The sequence below is a fragment of the Mastomys coucha genome, unplaced genomic scaffold (genome assembly GCF_008632895.1).
Source record: "Mastomys coucha isolate ucsf_1 unplaced genomic scaffold, UCSF_Mcou_1 pScaffold22, whole genome shotgun sequence".
NCBI classification, from domain to species: domain Eukaryota; kingdom Metazoa; phylum Chordata; class Mammalia; order Rodentia; family Muridae; genus Mastomys; species Mastomys coucha.
Genome location: NW_022196905.1, coordinates 141,401,339 through 141,425,502, shown reverse-complemented (window position 1 = coordinate 141,425,502; position 24,164 = coordinate 141,401,339). Strand labels below are relative to the sequence as shown.

Genomic DNA, 24,164 nt, shown 5'->3' with positions numbered 1-24,164 from the left:
GCTGGCCTTGAACTCAGAAATCTGCCTGCCTCTGTCTCCCAAGTCCTGGAATTAAAGGCGTGCGCCACCACTGCCTGGCTCCTACATCTCCTTTTCAAATTCATGTGCTCTTCTGTGATGATGGTGATGATGATGGTGATGATGATGGTGGTGGTGGTGATTGATGTTGAAGTATAGTAGTGGTGGTGGTAACCTATTTGAATGTAGTTAGTGTTGTCCACAGGTATAAGCTTGGCCTCTGAGACCTGGACAACCTACCAAGGAGCTCATCTCTGAAGAACACTTGACTCTTCCACCCTCAGCAGCTGTGGCTGCCTTATGGCTATTCAAGCTAGGGTGGGGCCTTGTGACTCCTTTACCCATCATCCACCTGCAAGTCGACTGGTAAGGTCTTGGCAGGTCTTGCGCTGGAGGCCATGGCTGGTGAGAGTCCGTGGATGCGGCATTCCTGTTATGGCCAGAAGATGACTCTTCACAGCAGTCCTCCTGGTCCTCTGGTCCTTAGACTCTTTGTGCCTCCCTTCTCTGTGATGTCCCTTGAGCCTTGGGTGTAAGGGTTGGGTTAGAGATGTCTCCTTTGGAGATGGACACTCCACAGCAGCACATTCTGCATTTTGACCACTTGTGGTTCCTTGTGGTAACTGCTTCCCTTCCAAAATGTGCCTGTGACTGAGGTTCTCAGTGTGACACTAGCCTTCCAAACCTGACGTGCTCCAAGTTGCTTTCCTTGCTAGTGGTTTGAGCTGGACTAAAGCTTGTTCTAGAGGAGGCAGAACAGATGGCAAGGTAGTCCCTGCCACCCCAGATGTAATGTGGCGACACTAACACAGCCAGCCTGTGGGCTAAGGTGACGACGCTTAGAAACCGTGGGTAAAGAGCAGTCTTAAGTGGAAATAAACTTCACAATCATGCAAGTCCCGTGGTCGCTATGTATCTGATTATATTTTCCTTGCTATTGTGGTGGCATTCCACACCCCCCTCTGTTACTGGATACTTACTGAGGATGTAGCATGTTCCAGGCTATGGTGAGTGTGGCAGACTGAGATCAAGGAATCCTTTTACATAGAGAGTGCATGCATTGAGTGAGGAGGTGGTGGCAGCATGTGCTGTTTATTAGACACATATACAGGTAAGCATATTTACGGAGAGTTAATGATGAATGTCACCTAAGAAGAAGGTGGTGTGTTAGATCTCAGCCATCTAGTTCTAGTGGCCAAGGTCTGTAAGTGGTCTCCACATTTCCTTTTGGCTGTTTGTCCTTTTCACCAGCGAACTCTGTAAACAGTTCTGGCACAGAAAGGAGTTCCTGGAAGCCAGCCCAGGGCCTTGTGCATTTTACCACTGAGCACATGTCCAGCTCCAGCCACATCCTCTTCCCTCTGCACACCCTCTCCTCAAGGTTTTCCCACACAAGAAAAATGGTTGAAGAGCAAGCGTAGGAAGGAAGAGAAGCCAGGCATCCAAGGAAGGCAATTCTACAGGAGTTTTAGCTTTCTCATGAAGATAGGCGTTTGTTTAGTTGTGTCTGTCAGCATCTCAAACTCACTTCCTGTTCTTCTCTTCTGAATTAAGAAAAACAAAACCCTACCAGTTACTAGGGGAACAAGGAAACTGATGCTATCAGTCTTTGAATTTGCAGATTGCTTTGAAGTTTCTCAATTCTTAAAGCTCATCTATGTCACGTCATAGAAGCTGCAATATGTAACTTAGAAGGTCTTAAAATTGATGTGCAAAACTTTTGTGCGCTGCTCTCTCTGGTAGTAAGGATTTAGAGTGTGATCCGTGACTCATCAGCTGACGTCCTGGTACAGTTTTAGAAACAAAGGGGGTGATAGTAGATTTCCCCAGAGGCAGAAGTAAATACAAGAAAAACAAGATGTCGTCCTACTCTGTTGATGTGGTTAGAGCTGTGAGTTGAATGATTCTTAGAAATGTATTGATTCCAGATGCTTACGTGATTCTGAATAGGCCTAGTAAAAAATTGTCTCCTGTAAAAAGATTCATATTAGCAGCAAACTGGCTGTATTTTTCCCAGTTTTAAGTATGAAGTAACTTGCCAGTGAATGTGAGGTTTGTTTATATGCTTATTTATTAAGTTTATTTTACATACTTGGATTTGTCTTACATACTCATTTTAAACCAAGCAGATGAAGCCATGATAAAGGAGTCTGGTCTGGGGCTCAGCACATCATGAGGGTTCTGTGGAATTGTCTTGTTTCCTCTCTTTTTGATGTGGACATCTTTATCTGCTTTGTCTTTAATTTTAATCATGTATGTAAGGACTTAGTTCAGCTGGTTCATATTTTATTTCTTTTCGTGCTCACTCCTTTGTTCCTGCTACAGTATATTATCTGAGAAGTTGCTGTGCGCACATAGATTCAGGCTCTTTTATATCCCAGCAGACTTGTTTGCTGTATGACATCTTGCATATACATCTCTATATGTGTAGATATTTTTTTTAAGATTTATTGATTTTATGTATATTGGTACATTATGGCTGTCTTCAGACACACCAGAAGAAGGCAGCAGATCCCATTACAGATGGTTGTAAACCACCATGTGGTTGCTGGGAATTGAATTCGGACCTCTGGAAGAGCAGTCAGTGCTGTTAACCACTGAACCATCTCTCCAGCCCATGTGTAGATATTTTAAAACTTGTCATCTTATACTTTGATTTAAGTTAGCTCAACATTTGTTTTATTCAATTGAAATTTCACTTGGAAACCTCTTAATTTCCAGATCACAATTAAATTACATTACTTTAAAAAACAGAAAGCCCAGCATTCATCTCTTTATGACATGTAGGTGTGACCATGTAAAGACTCTCTTTGATGGATACAGACAAGGATGACTATTTGGATTTTTTGGGTGAGGGGCTAGTACTGGAAATTAAAACCAGTGGTCTTGGTGATGCTAGGCATGTTGCACCACGAGCTACATCACAGCTCTCTCTTGGTCTTTTGAGACAAGGTCTTCCTATATATAGCCTATCCTGTCTTGACTCAGTGTAGCCCAGGCTAGCCTTATACTTAAGATCCTTCTGCCTTAGCCTCCCATGTGCCGGGATTATAGGTGCATGCCACTGCATATGGATGCTTTCTTCTGTTTAAAGGTAGTGTTGAAGCCAAGGGCAGTTGTACACACCTGTAATCTCAGCACTGTGGTATTGAGCACTCAGGGAGCTGAGGTACGAGGATCACCAAGGTCAAAGCCAAGGCCAGCCTGAACCGTGCATTGAGACTCTCTCAGAAAAGGCTGAGGAGTGCCAGGCACAAAAATGAATTTTAATCATTGATATAACTCAGAAGAAATTGGGACATTATATATACACGGTACAATCAATCATAGGAAAAAATACCTACTTGGGCCATGTTTTAAATTCTTCTAAAAAGCCAGATTATTAGAGAATACTATAGTACAGACTGTGCCTAATTTAAATTTTGTGTGTTTGGCACTACTGTTTGCTAACTGAAGAATGTCTTGGTGTGGTTTACAGGGCTCACCAACTCTGCACATCACCTCCTCTGCATTAATGTTTGTCAAGGGCACTCAGGATATCTTTGAGTTGTAGCACTGTTGACTGCATCTGTTTTGTATACTTTAGAAGGTGGTCTTTCTACTGAATTCAATCAGAATACAACGTCAGACCTGGAGGGGAGTGACTTTCTTCAGAGATATACTAATACTGCTCTAGAGGGTTTGGGCATCTTCCATGTTCTACAGATAGATGCCTAACTTCCAGTCTTAATCATTTCCATGATTTCTCCATTGCTGTTGATCAGCCTGAGGCTTTACATTTCCTTCAGCCAGCTGTCAGAGACATCCTGTGAGGGCAGGATTCTGCACCAGAGGACTGGGGAGGCAGTCTGTAGTTCGCACAGGGTACAGTGGCTGCCTGTATTTAGAAACGGGAACTGCTTTACCACAAGCCATCTTCCTCTGTACTGCACTGGACTGTGTGAGAAGGGAAGGTTTTGATAGACTGTTAACCATCTTTCCTTCTGGCTGGTAAGGGAATTGTAGCTAGTGAAGAGGTGGGCTCCAATTGGAACATCTGCATCTGTTTGCTTGAACTCAGAACAAGGTGATTTCACCCCCAGGCAGTGGTGGTTTACACCTTTAATCCCAGCACTCTGGATCTCCAAGTGCCAGTACCACCAGGGCTACATAGTGAAACCCTATCTTGGAAAACCAAAAAAGAAAGAAAGAGGAAGAAGAAGAGAAGGAGGGGAAGGAAGAGGATGAGGTGGAAGAAGAGAGGAAGAGAAGAAGTGGAAGGGGAGGCAGAGAGCTTCAGATTAAGCAAAACAAGATAATTTCCCAAAAGAAATTCAGAATGAGCCGGGCAGTAGTGGTGCATGCCTTTAATCCCAGCACTTGGGAGGCAGAGGCAGGCAGATGAATTTCTGAGTTTGAAGCCAGCCTGGTCTACAAAGTGAGTACCAGGACAGCCAGGGCTATACAGAGAAACCCTGTCTCAAAAAAAAAAAAAAAAAAAAAAAAAAAAAAAAAAGAAAAGAAAGAAAGAAATTAATTCAGAATTATTATTTAGTTCAAATACAGTAGCCTGATTGGGCATGGTGGCACATACCTGGAGTCCCAGCATTGGAGAAGTGGAGACAGGAGGATCAGAGTTCAAGGCCAGTCTTGGCTACATAGTAAGTTTACGGGCAACAAGGACTCTGGTTGTTCTGGGAACTCACTCTGTAGACGTATATATTACATTTATATATGTAATATTTATATATTTATTAATATATTAAATTAATATATTAAATTATTAGTATATTATCAACCATATTGATATGTTGATATATATTAATCACATTAATATATAATTTAATAAAATAATATATTTACATATATATATATTTTTTTTTTTTTTTTAAAGAGGGAGGAGGAGGAAGAAGTTTTACGAAAGTGGCAAGAGAGTGTGTGTTCTCTCCTCATCTGTCTCAGGATGGTTGCCTTCCTAATGCTCTGCTTCAGCTCCCTACCTAACTTTGAGATGGTGCTTGGAGGGTGCATGGGGAAGGAGAGAAGCTGATTGGTTGTGGTTGAGGCTATCAGCAAGGGCTGACTTCTGGTTCATCCAGCCCTGCTTGTAGCCCTTCAGTGAGATGAACACCTGCATGGAACTGTGTTGTATATGGAGTCTTCAGAAAAGACTTTCCCTCACCAATTCAGTAGAAAATGGTGGCACAGGAACTAGCTAGTGCCAGGAAAGGTTGCACCAGGCCCATCAGCATCTTAGATGAGTGGTTCTGTCAAGGCCTCCTTCCCTTCCGCTTCCTCCCTCTATTGTGAAGCAATAGAATTTTTCATGTTTTTTTGTCGTGAAGTAATCTAGCGATAGAACACTGGGCAGCAGATCTTCATAGGTGATTTTTAAAAGAAACTTGCTGGGCTTGTAGTGTTACAAATCCATTGTAGACAGGCAGTGGAGAGGAAGGCCCTATCTCTGTTCATAGTATGTTCTTGTTTCCATTCTTACGGAACATTCTTACCGTGTCCAGTGACGTTATGATGAGTGAAATTTGTGCATGTTTATAAGATCGGGACTTCCAGTAAGCCCTTGTCAGTCTGCTTCCTTGGTGTGTGCCACTGCCCAGAAGCTGCATAAGCTTACACTGTGGAGAAACCCAACACCCAACACAACGAAGCAGTTGGTCTTGCCGATTGTGTAGTGTGTAGGGTCGGACCGTGCGCTCCTCAGCTAGGAGCATCTGCACTGTGCAGCCCACTATCTGAGTTGTGTTGCAAGTGACCCTGAAAGTACATGGTAACTGTGTTGGAAGTTGTTGTTGTTGTCGTTTTGTTTTTAAAGAAAACTTAGACAAATGTATTAAAGTTCAGTTGGGTGTCTGCTTTCATGTGGAAAGAGTACACTGATTATAATAGTTTTTTCTTTCTTTCTTTTTTTACTTACTAAATTAAAGTTTGTCATTCTGTGGTGCAATGCCATCAGGCTAGTCAGCAGGCATTTCTTAAAACTGTGTTCAATCATTGGCATTTGTGTAGAAGAAACATAAAATCTGCTTATCGAGGGGTGATGTTATATGGGCATGTTATATGGGTAGCTGCGTGAAGAGAGAGGTCTGGGTCTGTGCAACCTGCTGTTGTCTCTGTCTTTGTTATGGGGCAGATGGCACTTTATTAATTTGGACAGTCACCCACTGGGTGCTGTCATGGAATTGGTTATATAAGGCCGCATTGAGAATGGCCATAATGTATTCAACAATGATTTGCTCTTAGCTCTAGGACACTCTGCTGCCTTGCTCAGAATATGTGGTCTTACCAAGGTGCTTTTTAATTTTAAGGTTGACATCAAGTCCTAACCTTATTTCCCCAGATTGTATTGAAAATTATTAGCTTCAATTCTGAGAGAGCTGCGTTGGAGAAGGTGTCACAGTTCATACAATGTAGAAAATAGAAATAGCATTTCTAAAAGAGACTGATGACAGTGTCCTGCTTATTGGGTGGGTTTCAGTTTTTTGTCACAGGTCTGAGTTAGGAGTGAAGCAAGCCATAAATTGTTGGTGGCGTAAGTAGTGAGAGATAAGCAGAGAGAAAAGTTACCCTGGTGTTCCTTTCCTGAGTAACAGGGCTAATATTTGACAATGTAATTTTTTAATGAGGTGCTAAATGGAAGTATAGTTTCAGTCCCATGACTTAAAAAGTACCACAAAGTTTATACATAAGTACTTAAAAGTTATAGTAGGGCTGGAAAAATGGTTAAGAGCACTGGCTCTTCTTCCAGAGGACCTAGGTTTGTTTCCCAGAACCCATCTGGCAGCTCACAGCCATCTGTACTCTAGTTCTAGGGTGTCCGACACCCTCTTCTGGCCTCTGCAGGCACCAGGCATTCACCAGGTGCATAGACATACACACAGGCAAACAGCCATAAATATAAAACAAACAAGCACAATTTTTAAAATTCTTAAGGAGTTTTTAAAAGTTTTAACATTATAATTTCTCTTTTTGCTATATATTTTATAAGGCTTTATTCATCGTACTTTATTCTTTATAACTATATTCTGTAATGCCTTAACAAAAATATTCAACTCAAAAATAATCAAAATATCTATTGCTTACCTGTAGCTTACACAGTTGGCTAAAGTTTAAAAGACTGACAAACATCAAATGTTGGCTAAGAATATGAGCTTATCTTTGGAAATGTAAGTCTCTGGGGACAGGTCTTATGACTGCTTAGGAGACAAAGCATGTGCCCTGTGATTCAACCCTTCCACTTTGAAGTATTCACCCAAGAGAAAGGAAAATATAGGTTCATGGAAGCTCTTGTTCATAATCACCAAAAATGGAAGCAGTCCAGTTGTATATCTGTAAGTAGCAGATTGCCACAGGGAACTCCTAAGTGGCTGGAAGGAACACTCATTAATACGTGTCAGAAATAGATGGATCGCAAACATTCGCTGACCCGGGAATGGTGGATGTGCAGTTAATCCCAGCCTTCTTTGAGTTCAAGTTCAACCTGGTCTGCGTTCCAGGCCAGCCCAGGCTACATACACAGTGTGACCCTGACTAAAAGAAAAAATAACTCAAAAACAAAACAAAACAAAACACATGAACAAAAAGCTTTGCTGAATAAAAGAACTACCAAAAAGAAAGAATATTCAGTGTTCATGATTACCTTAGAATGGCCATACTCACCTATGAAGAAGAGACACCAGAGACTTCTAGGTTGCTGGAGAAAGTTTGGAATCTGTGGATTGACAGGGAACTTAAATGATAGTGGTTGTGGGTGACTCACTGGGTGAACACATGGGAAACCTGGGGCAACCTGTCTCAGAACTCCAGTCAGGACATAGCCACTGACTCCCTAGCTGGCACCTGGGTAACCTGTGGCACCCTCTTTGAGGGTTCAGATCAAGATAGCTTGTTATGTGTTGAAATTCCTCATGATAAGCTGTTTGGGGATATTAATGGCCCATTTGGTCATGAAGGGTCTGTTATTTTCTACATTTTGTCTCTCTTTGCCTTGCTGATGTGTATCCTGAGCATGTGAACTTATGCCTGTTTGAGAATTGTTGACAGTTTATCTCTCCTGCTAATTATATGAAATTACAAGCTACCTGAGAAGGTGTATTACAGAGCAGTGTCGCTCCACTTATCAGCATGCACCTTTTCTTGGGCCGACCATAGTTTTTATCATGAGGTCTTCAGCTGCATCCTCCATCATGTGCTTCTTCTCAGTTGCATCCTCCTCCTCCTGTAGTGCAGCTTCTTTACTGACAGGCAAAAGGAGAGAGAAATCTGGGAAGTTTCCTAATTTCAGGTACCACAAACATGGACTCAGGGATCAGATTGGCCAGGGTTTGAGTCACTTTCAGCCTGACCTTTATTTAACCTTTCAGCCCTATCTTCATCTGTAAAATGATGGTGCTTCTTCAGAGGGTTTGTTCATAGGAATGATTTCATGAAGCGATGCTTGTGGAGTAGTTGGTAATAGTGAAGGAATACTTAGGTCATTGGAAGTGGGCTCTGGGTTGTTGGAAAAGGAAGAAAGATGGAATATTGTTAAATGAAAGTATGTGTGTGTGTGTGTGTGTGTGTGTGTGTGTGTGTGAGAGTGTGTGTGTGACTGTACTCCTGGAACAGACCTGGGAAGTATGTATTCTCTGATGATTTTGACCAGTAGGCTACCACAGAAAAGGCCAGCATGGTCCGGCATGGTGAAGCCTGATATTTCGAATGGTACTTGGGAATGAGAAAATAGAACCTGGTTTGGTGCCCATTGCTCAATACCTTACCCCCAGCCACGGCCCCCAATTTCTATTTTTATAGCCTTTTCTCTTCTGTGCTTCTGGGATAGTTAACATTGTGGCCTATTTTTGGAAGTAACCAAGGTATAGCCCACTAAAGTTTCACATGCTCCTTGCTACTGAGATTAGTTTAGCTTGCCTTAAACTTAAGACATGTCCCAAGCCAAACTGCAGAGTCGGGAAGCCACAATTCTGGGTATTAGCATATTGTGAAGGCTGAACAAGGGCTCTGTACTCCCAAAACTACTGCAGCAGTCACTACCTGCAGTTTGACTGCACACGCACCCAACGCAGAGGAGACAGGGCTGTCTGAGTCAGCCACACCTGTCCCATTGGCCACTTTTACTCAGTCTTCTGGCATATGAGACTGAGGGAGAATCCTGCACATACTTAATCATCAGGCAATCTGCCATCTACTGCATTGCTCAAAGCTCCCTTACATACTAACTCTACTGTATGCCTCTGTTTCTGTGCCCATATGCTTTGCTCCACTAAGTGGTTAGTCTCTTGGTCAGTTTCGAGTTTATTTCCCTACTGTGCATAGTCTCAGTCTCTCATTCTCTCTCTCTCTCTCTCTCTCTCTCTCTCTCTCTCTCTCTCTCTCTCTCTCTCTCTCTCTCTCTCTCTCTCTCTCTCTCTCTCTGTCTCTGTCTCTCTGTTCTGTTCAGGACAGTAACAGAGCCATAGAGGATTATCCAGTGTTTGAACTATAGCTAGTGCCATTTGGAATGTGACATAAACAGAATGATGTGGTGCTGGAGAGATAGCTTAGCAGTTAAGAGCATGTGTTGCTCTTACAAACAACCTAAGTTCATCCAGGCATCCATATGGTGGTTCGCAACCATCTATAACCCTGGTTTCAGGGTATCCAACAGGCACTCACATGATGCACATATATACATGCAAGCAAAACATTAGTACACATAAGATAAAAATTAATAAATCTAGCCAGGTGGTGGTGGCGCACACCTTTAATCCCAGTGCTCGGGAGGCAGAGGCAGGTGGATTTCTGTGAGTTCCAGAACAGCCAGGACTACACAGTGAAACTCTGTCTTAAATAAACAAATAAACAAATCTATAAAAATATAAAATAAATGTTGGATTTCAGAATGCCTGCATGAAGAAAATATTATGACAGTTTGGTATTCTTCTTACATGGTGCTTACACAGTAACTGATACTTTTGGATCTTAGATTAAAGTATCGTTACCTGAGGATACCATCTGTTTCTCCTTAATGTGGCTACTAAAAAATTTAAATTGTATGTGCCTCACATTATCTTTCTGTTGTGTCACTGACTAATTAAAGTCTTCGTACCAGACTGGTCTCTGTGAGGGCAGGGACTATTTGTTTAGCCAGAGTAACCCTATCTCTTGAGCTTGGTGCCAGGCCTGCAGCATAGAATCAACAAATATTTGTTGAATGAGCTGTGAATGTTCTGGTGCTTAATTTCTGAACCTGCCATGTACCATGCTAATTAGCTGATAGGAAGAAACAAGATAACGTGGTCTTAAGAACACATTCCACGCTATGTGTTCTTCATCCTGATGTTTCCATGGAAACAGTACCCAAAAGATTGCCAGCATTTCTCTAGTAGTCTTCAGATGGTATTTTTCCCCATTAACCAAATACATGCAAGTTTAAATGTTTGGATAGATGTTGCTTGGGTTTGAAGTCTAAATTATAGCACTTTAGTTTGAAAAAAAAAGGTGTTAAATGCTCACTTTCTCCCTATATTTGTAAAAATTTATTCTATTAAAATTTTTATTGTTTTAATTTTATTGGCTTATATTAATTATATATAATAATTTATTTTGTTATGATGTTTTGTGTGTATTTTTAACATACTCTCCACACCCTTTCCCTTGTCTCCTCCCACCTACACTGATTGGTCCCCTTCCTAGTCAGTTTTCCTCCTACTTGCATGTCTTCTGCTTGTGTGTGACCAATGGGCTCCTGAAGGCTGCGTCCCTAAGCCCACGTGCAGGATTACTTACAGGAACATGAGCATCACATTGATATCTGAGGCCCTGAAACTGTCTTACTGTCTCCCATCAACCACTAACTGCCCATATGTCCTCAAAGAGGAGGGTGTAGGGACTTGTGAGCCACCTTTCCATCCATCCTGGAATATGGGAGACCCAACTGTGTGGGGCTTGTCAAGTAATCACACTGCTGTGGGTTCAAGAAGACGGCACTCCTAGTGTGCCTGGATACAGTGTTCCACATCACTCAGCCTTTCCCCAGCTCTTACTGCTTTCTGCAGTGTCCCTGAGCCATGGAGGTTTGGATAGAAGTCCTGTTTAGAACCAGGCTTTGTCCAGTCAGTGGATTCACTCTCAGGCAGTGGGTTCACTGCTCAGTTAGCCATCTCTGCAGTCACAGCCACCCATTGTAGCTTCTCTGACCCAAACCGCAAGTAGCACTGATCAGATTGATTCTTGGCTCTGCAGCGTCCACATGGCAGGTGGATACTCTCCCAACCCTGCTGCCACCTAGTTCTGGGCTTCAGACAGAAACAGCTTACGAGAGGAACCATTTTGGCTTATGATAGAATCTTCAGTTTTCATAGTCAGGGGATACGGCAGTTTAGATTATGACAAGCCCAGAGTGCGGCTGAGACTGTTCATGTGACAACTGACTAGGAAGCAAAAAACACCCACCCATTAATTAACTTGCTGGAAAGCAGCAGATTTGCCAAGAACAAGTACTGGCTACTTCTATTGATGACTTTATGGCTTCTATTTTTTCTTTTATCACTGTTTGTAAATGCACATTGCCAGTTGACCTTTATGTAATTGAATGTTTGTTAGAAACACAAATTCAGATTGCTCTGAGAGGGTTAGGAGAAATCTAGGTAGTTGTTTGTAACCATTTATGTGTATCACCTGGGGCCATTAACCTGAAAAGACCAGGCGAGAGTCTAGATGCTGCGTGATTAAAATTCAGTGACCGTAGATGGTGGTTTGTTTTAACTGAAGAAACACAGTCTTGACTGAAGTCTGTATGTGCAAAGCCTAAGAAGAAAGCCTTCAGCCTGGTTAAAACCTTTCCTTGCAGATCCTTTTGTATCTGAAAAACTTTGTGCCTTGAGGCAAATCCAAGTGAATATTTTTAGGAAGATTTTGAAGAAGTTGATCAAATACTCAGAATTTGAGCTGATACCAGCTTAATGTTCATTCAGATTGATTTTGCTATCTGGATGCAGAAACAGCTGTTGAATTTTTTGATTGTAAAAGGGGCTAGAGAAATAGCTCAGCAGTTAAGAGCACTGTCTCCTCTTGGCAGATGACCCAGATTTAATTCCCAGCACCCACATGGTGGCACACAGCCATTTGTAACTTCAGTGTATAATGTTCTTTTCTGGCATACTCATGGTACACAGAGATACATGTGGGCAAAGCATGCACACACATTTTAAAAGTGTATTATTTAGATAAGTAATGTCAGTTTTCTTCTAGCATTGTACCTTTGTATAAATAGGAGTATGTGGTTTCTTCTGAAACCCAAATGCTAGCAGTATAAAAGAAATAATTTGCCTGTGGGTCTGCCATACAGTTATTTATGTAAAATATATACTTATATATGTACATGGAGTGGTACATATGTGTGTATAAAACATACCATGTGCAATCTCTGCATATTGTTTGATTAATATCTGTGTGCATGTGTACCTGTGCGTGTGTGTGTGTGTGTGTGTGTGTATGTGTGTGTGCCTCGCAATCACTGAAATCAGACTCCCTGATTTGAGTCCCATTTTCATCAGCCACAGCTTTGTGAACTTAGCAAGCTGCCTGCTATTTCTTCATCTGAACAGGAAGGAAGAAGGTGACATGATCCCAGCTTGTGTCATCATGTGGGTTAATGCTGTAACCTTATCTCATCTCATCAGGCCTGTCAGACAGTGAGCAGTCAGTAACTGTTACCTCCTTTGAGAGCTTCCCCAGGAGCATAGGGACCTAGTCCCCTGGTGGCTGCACAGGTAAGGGTGGAGCTGTGTTCTCCCTGGTCAATCTTCTTCCTGTGTCACACTTCCCATCGTGCCTCTTCATGAGATGTGATCTTCTCTATAACTTAAGGCAAAGGTCTCTGTGGTACCAGCATGCACCCACACTTCGCACTGGAGGGGATGCCTCAGAGTTCCAGTACAGTAAGCTAAGCTAGTGAGTGTCTGCCATGTCACAGGGAGGCTACGGGATTTTAAAGCGACTGTCAGAGGAATAGTTTTCTGGACCTGATGTCCTCATTCTCCTTTGTTTCTTTTCCTCTGTGGACAGGTGGACAGGATCTTATTGCTGTTCGCCTCCCCTCCCCTCTTGGTTGGAAAAACAGATCTTTTTCATATGCAATAAAAACAGGAAGCAGAAAGTCCTCAACACGACCTTGAAGGGATTGACACTGTTGACTCTTCTAACAGGTCACTCTGTGTTGAAAATAAAGTGAAGGGTAAAGGTAGAAATAGAGAGGCCTCCTAAAACAGTCCATGTGATAAGGTGAGGAAACTGTGCTGGACAGAGCTACAACGAGAAATTACTCAATTTCAAATATAGGTCAAGGCAGTTTCTGCCCCGGACTGGGATTTCTTAAGGGGTCCCTCCTTCCGCGGGATGAGGAGTTCTGGCCAGGTGTGCACGGGATTCGGCTTTGACAAACAGACTACACACAAGTGGTGTAAGGTCTGAGTGTATTTCTTTAAAAACGACATGAGGCTTTTACAATCATTGTAAAAGAGAAATGAAAAATCTGGCAGCTCAACAGTTGAGGTACATTTGAGGCTATCTGAAACATACTGGGTCTAAAGCAGCAGCTATCTCCTCTAAACTGGTGTTGCATCCCCTGGGCCCAAGTGCTCTGGGCCCGGGGGACTGCGAGAGATACATGAATCTGAGTCCTAGCCCATCTAAGTTCTAGTGCTAGTCCTGCATGTGAGTCCAAGTCTTTCTTCTCCCAGTCTTTCTGTTAGACTGAAGTCACGTAGGCAAAACGACCCCCACACCCAGGTCAGCAGGGTCTGGTAGCTAGGTGTGAAACAGGAGGAAGAGGGGTGGAGCCCTCCCTGTTGAGGTATTCTTATGCTAATTCTCTGGTTCTTGTTAGAGGCAGGCAGAGGGGAATCCCCACCTAACACTTTCAGCTAATGTCCTAGAGTGAGAGAAACCTTTCAATTACTCTCTAGTACTTAAAACATTAAACTAAGATAGTTGGAAACATTGGTGAAGGTCAGAAAGCAATGTCCGAATTATCTCTTGTTAGCTGTGAAGAAATGATATCTTGGTGAGTTCTTAGCATACCAGTACGAGGACATATCTGGGCTACCTCTGAGTTTGGGGTGCCAGGCGACAATGCGGAGACAGGAGACTGACTTTCCTTGAAGTTTACGCCTCAAATACTGCCGTCACACAAAGTGTGCGTGGCAAGTTTCAACATGCTTTGCTGCTGAGGATGATGGGATTTGCCGATGGCAGGAGAAGAGTCAAGGGTGACTCCAAGATTTTGGCCTACACAACTGGAAAGGTAGAAATTGAGTGACAGAGACAGAGAAGCTTGAAAAGAGCGGGTTTAAGGGTGGCGCTCAGGTTTAGACCTGGGAAGCTGACGTTCCTACACTACCTCTGAGAGACACTGACTAGACAGCTCCTCAACAAGTAGATCTGACTGGAGTTCAGGAGGTGGGCATACAAACCTCGTGAATGAGCATTAGACTGGAAAAGTCCCTTACAGGAGAGAAGTGTTGTCCCATGTTGGGATGCTTCCCAGTGAGAAGTCCTTAGAGGTGAAGAGAAAGCCAAGGAAGAACGACTGGAAAGAAATCAGGAGCATGCAAGACCAAACCCAAGAGTTTCATGCAGAAGGACATAATCAGTTGTGTCAAATCTTGCAGACAAGGCCAGTCAAATAAGATTAGGACTGGGAATTAAGCAATGGATTTAGCAACTCGGAATTGACTGGTGACCTTGACACAGAGTTTTGATGGGGAGAGCGACAGCTCCTGGAGTAAGTTCTAGAGAGACTCAGGAGAGCAGCAAGGGCAGAGGCAGTTCTGTGAGAAACTGCACCACATAGGGTAGCAGAAGTCACATACTGAGTGTGAGAAGTGACAACCTCTAACCCCCTTGTCATCCTCACCACCACCACAGCTGCAAACCGTGCCTCTTATAAAGCTTCATTACGTATATCTTTGTGTATCCTTAGGGGCCTCCTGTTTAATATCCCATCCCCCTGGCTAACTTTTCTTCAGCTTCTTCTACTAGTCACTTAAAGAAAGTTCCTGTCTCAACAACTTTGAAAATGAAAGTATTCTTTCCTTGAGGGTTACCCTCCCCACCTTCATTTCACCCCCAATGTTTCTGTTAGACCTGCATGTAAGAGTCTCCATTCTACCCAAAGGGTTCCCCACCGGCCACTACAGTGGTTAGCTTGGGGGTTGTGACTGTGGGCAGAAGTTGAAAGGCCACCCCCGCCCCACCCCCCACCCGCTGCTTTTCCTCCTCAGTTCTGCCCACTTTCTTAGACCATTACTGTTTTGGTTCTTGAGTTACCTGCTACTCTTTTGGGAGCACTGTCCAGTTACTTCCTGTGGACAAACTAAAAACAAAACAGGCAAAACTAAAACCAAACAAACAACAAAAAACCCCACCTCAGATAACCAGGCCAGAGTAAAAAGAATTTATGTTACACAAACTACCCTCTAGATCAGTGGTTCCCAGCCTGTGGCTTGCAACTCCTTTGGGATATTTGTGTTACTATTCATAGCAGTAACAAAATTACAGTTATGAAGCAGAAATGAAAATTTATGGATGAGGGCCACCACCATATGAGGAACTGTATTAAAGGGTTACAAAGTTGAGAGCCACTGCTCTAGATAGTAAGCACAATTTTGATCCCTGTGAGCAATGTATGTTTTTTTCCCTGAAATGTTTCAATCCCTGTTACTTTTATATTGATATCTGTAAATTTTACCTTTGAAAAGTACTTTTCTGGGGGCTGGAAAGACGGCTCAAAGCACCAGCTGCCTTTGCAAAGGACCCAGGTTCATTCCAGCACTCCCATGGCAGCTCATAGCCATTTGTAGCTCCAGTTCTAGGGAATCCAATACCTTCTTCTAGCCCAGAGCCAACACAGCAAATACGTGTAGTGCACAGACACATGTGGGAAAAACACTCAGGCACATAAAGTAATCCCAGGCAACTGTCTAAGTGCTTGTTTTTTTTGTTTTTCAAGTCAAAAGAATTTTAACCCTGTGCCTTTCTGACTACCCTGTTCAAAGCCCTTTAGGATTCTGTTTCCCTTGCTTTTGTGTGATCTGTATGGCTTAGGTTTACAGCACTTAAAATACAAAGCTGAAATAGAGTTCAGTGGTAAGAACATATGCATATGGCTTCCTGAGGCTTTGAGCATATAACAGCTTTGAGGAAGTGACGCACACATGTGTTATAGCATCCATACTCCACCCAAATGTAAATGACACAGACTCAGGAGCTTTTTGTCTTTTTAAACCTTTATCACTAGTAGAGAAGCCCTAGGAGAGTCTGAGCTGGTTTGTTGGGGGAGGGGGCATTTGAAGCTGGTCTTACTTTTCCAGTTTAAACTGGCCTTGAACTTAGGATCCTTCCCCTGAGCCTTCCAATGCTGGTACTGCTGGTGTGCACCTCCATGACAGACTTTATAATTCCTCAGTGAGTGGGAGGAAGAGAGGGGGATGAAAGAAGGAATGGAGACAAATATTTTGCTTTGAATATATTTTGTTTGTGAAAGTTACCTAGTAGAGCTGTCAAAAAAAGTAAATTGGTGTAGTCATTTGTGAAATAATAACATAAAACCTAGAGGTTTAAATGGGTTCTGAAAACTGGGAAATTCATGTAATTGGGGTGCATCCAGCCTCTTTGTATTTCTGGTCTGACAGCAAACATTCTATTTGCAATCATGGAGCATTAGTCATGTGTATTTTAAAAGGATGTTGTGTCTGCTGCGTGTCTGCTGCGTGTCTGCTGCGTGTCTGCGTGGATGCTGAACTGTGACAGAGTGAGAATTTTCTTCCCCCATTGTAGAGCTGTGACTTTTTACTCACCTGCAGGCCCTCCAGTGGCACATGCAAGTCATTCAGAGTAAATACCAGGCCTGCAGGGTCCCTGACCCCCTGGCCTGTCATGGGGAATCATGGTGATGCCTTTGAAGTCTGGCCCAAAGCCGTTTGATCAGATGAGTCTCTTCTGCAGTAAGCTATAGTGGGAACAAACTAAATAGTATAAGTCTCTTAATTATCAGTGTTATTGAGTCACTTTGAGAGCTGTGGTGTTTAAGTTTACATCTTGTCTATAGTGAGGGTAATGAAGTCTTAACCTAACTCTGATTAAACTGATACTGCCCCCGTGAGCCCATCCTGACAGGTTACTTCCACCTCACATGTTGCCTTGTGTAGCTCTGATTATAGAGAGGCAACATCCTGCTGATTCCACTGTGTGTGCTGGGGGCAAGCTGGTTCTTCTGTAGCTTTGGTACTTTCTATGGAAAATGTGAGATTGACTCTGGTAAATTCTTCCATGGAAGCCCATCTGTTTATGCGGCTACTGATCACCTGTGACACCTTTGAAATAGTTGTAGCTGCGGTCCTACAAAGCACCCTAAGTGGGAAGTAGGGGAGGAATAATAATAGTAATAATAACAATAATAACATTAAATGGTAATTTTTGTTCAAGACAGAGTGTAACTATGTGGCTTTGACTGTCCTGGAACTCACTTTGTGGCTGGGCTGGACTTGAACTGATTGATCCACCTGCCTCCACCTTCCTCCGGAGAGCTGGGATTAAAGACATATACCATCAATGCAGGGCTGAGAAAATTATTTTTGTTTACATTGTAGTATCTTACTGCCATGATATCCAGCTGTCTACCTACCACTCCTTAGGATGTGGCTCTTAGCTGTGAAAATAGGAATTTTCGGGACTGATGACATGGCTCAGCAGTTAAGAGCACTGACTGCTCTTCTGAAGGTCCTGAGTTCAAATCCCAGCAACCACATGGTGGCTCACAACCATCTGTAATGAAATCTGATGCCCTCTTCTGGTGTATCTGAAGACAGTGTACTTATATATAACAATAAATAAATCTTAAAAAAAAAAAAAGAAGAAGAAGAAGAAAATAGGAATTTTCAGGTCAGAGGTTTAGTGACCATAGAACAAGCACAAGAGAGAAAGGAAAGCCACCATGCTGACCAGAGTTAGATCAGTGCTGTGGTGATGTGACAGTGGATAGCAGGAGAGAAAAATGTGTGCTCTTATTGGGCCAAAATGAAAGGAGTATGTGCTGAAAGCATTGTTTCTAGACTGGTGGACTTTGGCCTGTGAGTGACTTAGTGCTCTAGATTGGCAGCTCCTTTACAAGTGAAGTATGATGGGGCCTTGTGGCACTGAGCTAGGAGCCCTCTGTGAGCCTCCTGGTCACCCCTCTGGTGGGACAGCACGGCTGCCCAGCACTCCATCACCCTCTCCCATCAGTGCTACCTTAACCCTGAGAGGCCTTATGGCAGTGTGACCTTACTCCACAGTCTCATGTCACGATGCTATCTCTGCTTCACAGGCACGGGTGGAGATTTGCAGGCATTTGAGTGGCACTTTGGATCCATGGCAAGTGAGCTGCAGAGCTGAGTTTTTGAACCTAGGGCCCAAACTCAAATCATCACTTTTTTGATAACCTTTCCTACCTTGTGCAATTTTGAGTCAAAATTATAGGAAGTAGACACTGAGACAAGCTTTAAATAATTTGTCAGCCATCTGAAGATACTTTTAAAAGGATTTCTCCTAGGAGTTAAGTGTTTGAAGGCTTTCATCTGCTAAAAGAAAGTAGGTGATTATTTGATTAAAATTTGAACCCTTACCTTTGAGTGTCTCATAAAGCAGCATTTAATACCTGTGTATCACCTCAGCAGATAACAGCATTAAAACCAAGGCAGTGGATATACCGCAGTTCCCTTCCCCCACCGCGTTGTGTATTATGGGGTGCTAGGGAGGCTGTGGCATTGTCTGAGATGTTAGGAATGCCACTGCTCAGCAGGCCCGCCAGGCGTGCCCTGGGAAGGAGCCGTGTGCTGTGGACTTCTCTGTAATAGCACTCTTCCCACAGAGGCTTTTGTGTGTGTGTGTGTTTGTGTTCTGTTTTTGCTTTTTTAAAGACAAGATTTAATGTATAGACGACTGGCCTCAAACTTGATATATAGCTGAGTTTGAACTTGGGTAACAATTGAGGCTGGAAAGATAGTTCCACGATTAAGAGCACTTGCTGCTTTTACAGAGGACAGAGATCCAGTTCCCAGCACGCACATGGTGGCTAACAGCTATTCATAACTCTATTTCAGGTTCCAAAGCCTCTGGGCACCAGGCATATGTGTGCTATACATGTATACATGCAGGTAAAAAACCCTCAGATACATAAAATAATAAATGCAATCCCTTTTTTAAAAAAAGAGATAAGATGATAAGCACTTCTGAATTAAATTGCTGTGGAGTGGGCTGGTAAGATGGCTCAGGGGCTCTCGGATGACAGACAACTTGATGACTTAAGTTCAGTTCCTAGCCAAAGCTGGAGGGAAAGAGCGATTCTGGAAAGCTCCTGACCTTTACATGTGATGTATGCTGTGGAACAGTGCATAGATGTGCTTCCACATGTGCTCCTACACATACACAGTAATGATGAGGATAAATAAAATTGTTTAAATTGCTGTGGGTGTGTATGTATATATGACCAGTAACTAGTTAGACACAGCTACCACGTTACTGTGGTGGTGGTGCACGCCTTTAATCCCAGCACTTGGGAGGCAGAGGCAGGCGGATTTCTGAGTTCGAGGCCAGCCTGGTCTACAGAGTGAGTACCAGGACAGCCAGGGCTATACAGAGAAACCCTGTCTCGAAAAAAACAAAACAAAACAAAAAGACAGGAAGCCGAGGCACCAGGGTACGATATCTAGAGTATCAAGCAGTGAATGCTTGATGAGTATGGTGATTGAAGGAGTGCATTCTGCAGTGACCACGTGGCTAGGCTGGCATAGAGTTCTGTGGTTTAATTTCACGGTGTCCGGCATTTTGTTTCCTCAGCTTTACTAATTTTGTAGATTATTAAATAGGGGTCCATCTAATGACAAGTAGCAACTTAAAAGTAAGTCTAAAATGATTTTCAAATACCTGAAGTGATTCCTTAATACTGCTGAGAGAGGACAGGAGATGGGTAGCTAGCTGGACACACTGAAGCGAGAAAACCTTAAATGTGGAACTGTTGAAACTTATTTTTGATCATTTCCTAGTTCTTGGTATTATGTGATTGGAAAGAAAGGTTGATCAAGAGTAGAATTTATGTGAAGATTGCACATAACACACTAACTACTTTTATACAACCAAGGATCCAGATGCTCCTTCAGGCAGAAAGAGGCCCTGAGTAGAACCATGCTCCAGGAAGGCCTCCCCATCATTGCTTGAGTTCATTGTTGCTATCTGGATACCGGAAACAATTAGTTCACTATTGTGACATGGCTTTGGAGCTTGGCGTCTATCTGGCAGTTATTCTAGGCAAGGGGCGGACGTTCCATGGGCAGAGCAGCAGTGCTCCCTCTGTGTTGGAGGGACCAGGGCACCACCAGGCCTTACCTTGTCAAGGACCTGCCTGCCATTTTCTGTGATCGCCACACTGAAGGCCATAGCTTTACTACATGGGTCTGTCAGGGACACTTAAGATCTGACCTGTAGCAGGCAGGGCTTATCCCCACATTTGCTCTGTTCAGTTTTTATTCTTTTCAAAAGAGATGGGCCCTTCTGAAAGTCCATGGGTTGTGTCTATTCCTTTGTATTGCCAAGCAGTATCCCATGGTGCAGCTGTGTCACAGTTTGGTGGCTGGTTAGCTGTTGCAGGGTCTGTAGGTCCATCCCTTCAGCTGCTCTCCTTCCGAGTAGAGCCATTTCAGCATTCTTGGGTGGATTTTTGTGGGAAGTGAGGTTTTTTTTTGGCTTCTCTGCGATGATGCATGCAGCTGTAGGCGCTGTGGCGTATAGTAGCTGGGAAGTTTCTGTCTTTGTTTCTGTTTGTTTTTTCATATACTGCTGGACTTCCAGAGTGGGTGAAGGGATTTTGAGGTCAAACAGTTTCACAACCAGTACTTTCTGAAAGGCAGCTGTCAGAGCTGCCGGCCATGAGAACTGTAAGGCGAGCTTGGCGCTGGCATCATGGAAAACCTTTTTCTTAGCCTTGGAGATAAAGGAGCAGCATTTGCTCTTTGCTTGTAAGTTGCAGGGTCAGCTCCAGCGCTCGTTGCTCTGTGGAGGCACACACATACAGCTTCCTCCTGTGCACTACACATAGTCACATACTTCAAGCTCTTGTGAGATTTCTATTAGGGCATAGTATATGCCAAGAAGTGGATATGGGGGAGCTCACTGCTGTTGTTTAGCAAAACTGATACAGCACCAGGCCCCCTTCTAGATGGTTATGTTCATAGCCATAGACAACTGCTGCTCCCACCCTAATGGAAAAGCTTCACTTGGCAACAAGAGCCAGTGAGTGAATGCAGAGGAACATGCCTGCTCAAGATGCTGAGAATAAGTGTTGGCTGAGTGACAGTCCCAAATAACATTTATGCCACCTGCTCTTAAAAGGGACATTACAGAAGAACAGGGAGAAGGGCTGTGAAACACTGTCTTCCACAGGACACAGCCAGGGCAGCAGCCGTGATTTCCCCAGCACTGTGACTTCCTGCAATGGGCCTGTCAGCAGTTGGTCATACTGTCTGTTGGCTACTGAGCCATTCTGGGGGTGGCACAGTTGGTGTCTTGGTGTGCCCACCAATGAACCACCCGGCCTTCAGTGGATTGATCCAAACACAGGTGACCCCAGTTAAGCTCAGTGGGTCACAAAATGAAGCAAAAAGAGACGAATGTGGAGAAGGGACTAGCAGAGAAGAATGGGGACAAGAGGTGAGAGGGAGATAAAAAGGTGGGAGAGGGCAACCAGGATGCTTGAGATTCTCAATGGACTTAATAAAAGTTACAAACTATGGGGACATTTTAAAGAAACAAATAAGATACATAAGCAAACACACCATATAGAAATATTTTAAAATGAGGGTGTGTAAAGAGGTTGTACTAAAAGCTGATGGGGAAGGAGTCACCCTGAGAGCTGGCAGGGTTCCAGAGAGGAGACTCCACAGAGGATGGTGTGCTAAGCATGATAGGGGAGGGTGTGCTCAGATGCCAGCCTTGGTGAGTCAAAGGGACTACAGATGTTGCCAGTGCTTATGTATGTACACCGTCTGTGCTTGCAGAGGCTGGAAGAGGGAGCCTGAGGCCTTGGGGTTCTAGATGGTTGGAAGCCAGCATGTGGGTGGTGGGAACAGAACCCGGGTCCTCAGCAAGAGCAGAAAGGCTCTTAACTCCTGCTCCATCTCTCTAGCCCAAGCTTGTTGTTGGACCTCACTTTTGTGGGAACTAGCCAGGGGTCTTGTGAGGTTGTGTTTAGTTTTTGCCAGTGTATATCTTCAGTGACCTGAACACTTCCATTAGGCACCTTCCCCAAACCATCATACTGGGACCAAGATCCCAGTGCTAGGGCCTTTAGTGGATACCCAGACACATGGCTTAACCCTGAGAAGCATGTAAAGCTCATAGTGGACTATGGCAGAAAGAGGAGGGAAAGACCCTGTTAGGCTAGCTGACAGGGAAGCAGTGGGGATTGGAAAGTGGGGCTAGACCTGCCTGCCTTTGCACAGAACTCACCTCATGAAATCCTTCTGTTGCTGAAATCACTTGGTTTACCATTCACCATTTAGAAGCAAGGAAGAACTTGCATTTTCCTCTCTTACTAATTGTAAGTTGTTAGCGTTGAGCAAATGGCAGGCTGGTTCTGCAGTTTTACCATATTAATAGCTAATGCTTTTGAACACATGTGATGCTCACTGTTCTTTCTATGGGCCCATTGTCACCAGCTGACAGACACAGAAGGTCTTGAGTCTGGTCAGTGGCCAGCAAGGACTTGACCCCCCCAGGCCCACTCTGGGTCTGTGCTCCTAATTAGTGCTGCAAGTTCAAATGAGCATTTATTTTGTGGTAGCAAAGACATGTTTTGTGGGTGGAGATAATGTAGTTGTTATTATGTTAATTTTCCTTATGAAAAGATTTTGTGATAAAACGAAAATAAAGAACTAAAGATAGAGACTTAGGGAACAGCTAAAACATAATAGTCTTAAGATAAGTGTTGTCTTAGTCATTATGTGGGAGGCTAGCAGTACCATATATTTTCTTGGGGAAAAGAAAACTTAGAATAAACGCTGTCACATCAGAGAAGAGCAAAGGATATGAGAGTATTCTTGCAAACGAGGTGGGAAACAAGAAGCTGCAGGAATTCTGGGTTAGCGCTGTTGCTTTCCTTCATCTCATGCATCCTACACTACTAGAACAGCTGCCGTGTTCAAAGGATGGAGACCAGGACCCACGAGCCACCACAGGAAGTATTTGCTGTCAGTACTAAGGGGCGGCACGGTTGTCAGTTTCTCTGAGGTTGGGTCAGGCTGTCCTGCCTGAATCCTGTTCCCAATCACGGCCATTCTTGTTAAATCCCTTAGGACTGATACTTGTTTTTATTTGCTGATGTAGTTGTATTTGAGATATGGTCTTCCTCTGTAGTCCAGGCTGGCCTTGAACTTGCCTCAGTCTCCCAAGTGGAGGGATTATGAGTGTGTACCATTCTGCCCAATTTTTATGTTTTTAAAATGAATACATAAAACATCAGTCACAGGGCAAGCAAGGCAGTTCAGCAGGTGAAGGTGTCTGCCTCCAAGCTTGACAACCTGACTTCAATCCCCAAGTTCTACATGCTTAAAGAAAACTGACTCCCACAAGTTCTCTGATCGCTATATGTGTCCCATGTGATTTATATGTGCACACATACAGACACACACTTATGTACACACAAAATAAATAGCAAATGCTGGCATGTGGTGTGGAGAAACCACTACTATTGAAGCACAGAGAGTCCACGTGACACTGCCCTTTCTGTTCTTGGGAAGGGGCTCTCAGTTTTAGATTTCCCAAGTGTGTTTCATACCTGAAATGTTTTACCAGTTTGCTGTGTGCAGGCTGTGCCCTGTGTGCTGTGCCCTGTGCGCTGTGCCCTGTGTGCTGTGCCCTGTGTGCTGTGCCCTGTGTGCTGTGCCCAGTGTGCTGTGCCCTGTGTGCTGTGCCCAGTGCCCTGTGTTCTGTGCCCTGTGTGCTGTGCCCTGTGTGCTGTGCCCTGTGCCCTGTGTGCTGTGCCCTGTGCCCTGTGTGCTGTGCCCTGTGCGCTGTGCCCTGTGCGCTGTGCCCTGTGCCCTGTGTGCTGTGCCCTGTGTGCTGTGCCCTGTGCCCTGTGC

General features: G+C 43.8%; 1 protein-coding gene across 3 annotated transcripts in view; it reads left to right on the top strand.

Annotated features, from left to right (window-relative positions):
* The window catches only part of Lnx2 (ligand of numb-protein X 2), a 64,937-nt gene that overhangs the window by 12,009 nt on the left and 28,764 nt on the right, over window positions 1-24,164 (top strand). The window lies entirely within an intron of this gene.